This window comes from Solanum tuberosum, unplaced genomic scaffold (genome assembly GCF_000226075.1).
Source record: "Solanum tuberosum cultivar DM 1-3 516 R44 unplaced genomic scaffold, SolTub_3.0 scf00210, whole genome shotgun sequence".
Lineage (NCBI taxonomy): Eukaryota > Viridiplantae > Streptophyta > Magnoliopsida > Solanales > Solanaceae > Solanum > Solanum tuberosum.
The window spans coordinates 1,082,968-1,084,361 of NW_006239135.1; the positions used below are offsets into that span (position 1 = coordinate 1,082,968).

Consider the following 1,394-nt stretch of genomic DNA (forward strand, 5'->3'; position numbering starts at 1 on the left):
CGTTTTGTAGCTGTATCTAAATTCAATTAATTCAAATTCACGTCGAGTAGTGTTTTCTATTAAAAATTTAAACTCAAAATTTCTCATTAATGAAAAATAACCCCATTCAATGCAAGACATTCTTGGATGGTTAGTAGTTAGTACTAATCCTTAAATATTAGGTAAGGATAGAAATTAGAAAATTAAATAAAGGTACAAAATCACAAAGTTAGATAACCATGGTTACTTGATAAGTTAAACATGGTTAAGCCAAGTTCGACTTTATCTTCTCACACATTTCCATATTAAGTTAATTTTTGAGGTGTTTCATACTTTTTAAGAAAAGTAAATTAAGATATAAATTGAACCTAGTTTTTTATTTTTATCCTTATTAATTATTATCAAATATATAATTAAAATAACTAAATATTAATTAATTGCTAATTCCAATACTAACTAATAAAAGGTAAAATTGAAAGAACACTCTAAAAATAGTTTTGAAAACTGATTAATTAATTTGAAAAATGAAAAATACCTAAAATATTAACTTAATATAGAATAGAGTGAGTATTTTATAGAAATAGTACTTATTGCAGCAACACTTGTACCATTTCCCTGTTTTCTTCTTCTCTCTGCATTCTGATCTCCTCTCTCTATTTTCTTCCATTGAAACTTCACACACACACACACAGTTACTTTCTCTCTCTCTGCATGTGTGTGATAATCTTTGGTGCTTCCTGAATTCGTCGGATTCTGACGTCATCACCGTGTTCCCGGTCACCGGATTTGTCTTTTAGGTACCGTATATGAAACGCCGTTTCTATGATATGTTGTTTATTTTTCCTGGAATTTCATGTTTTGGAGGTTTATTGATATGGAAATTGGTGTATATGTTGTTCGGTGACGAAACGGTAGAGATTGGTGTGTTTTTTTTGTTTGATTTTTGCAGTGGTTTTGAATTTTTCTGTTTGGAAATTTTGCTGTTATATCTCATCGGAAATTGCTGGGAGTTTTTTGGAGGTTTACAATTTTAAGGTGAGATTTTTTTATTTTTTAATGGTTCAGTTTAATTTTTAGATCCTTATTCCTTTTGTTTGTATGGTTGTACTTGTATTTCGACTTGATATAATGAATGGATTTTTATCCTGTATCTTACAGAAAATATCCATTTTTTTTCATTGGAAGATTCTTTACTTTTTTGGAACCAGTTTCATCATTTCTTGATTTTGTGAATGATAACTTAAAATTCAAGGAGGATTTGAAATGGTTTATGGAAATGAAGAAATCAGCATAAAATGGTTGTTTTGCACAAAGTCAGGATAAGTTGTACTTTTGTTTCTTTAAAATCAGATTTACTGAATTTGGAAAACATTATGAATTGTACCAGTAATTTCATGCTAATATCAAAGGCATAA

General features: G+C 28.6%; 1 pseudogene; it reads left to right on the plus strand.

Annotated features, from left to right (window-relative positions):
- Positions 1-594: 594 nt before the first annotated feature.
- Positions 595-1,394, plus strand: part of LOC102589804 (probable alpha,alpha-trehalose-phosphate synthase [UDP-forming] 9) — a 6,485-nt pseudogene continuing 5,685 nt past the window's right edge.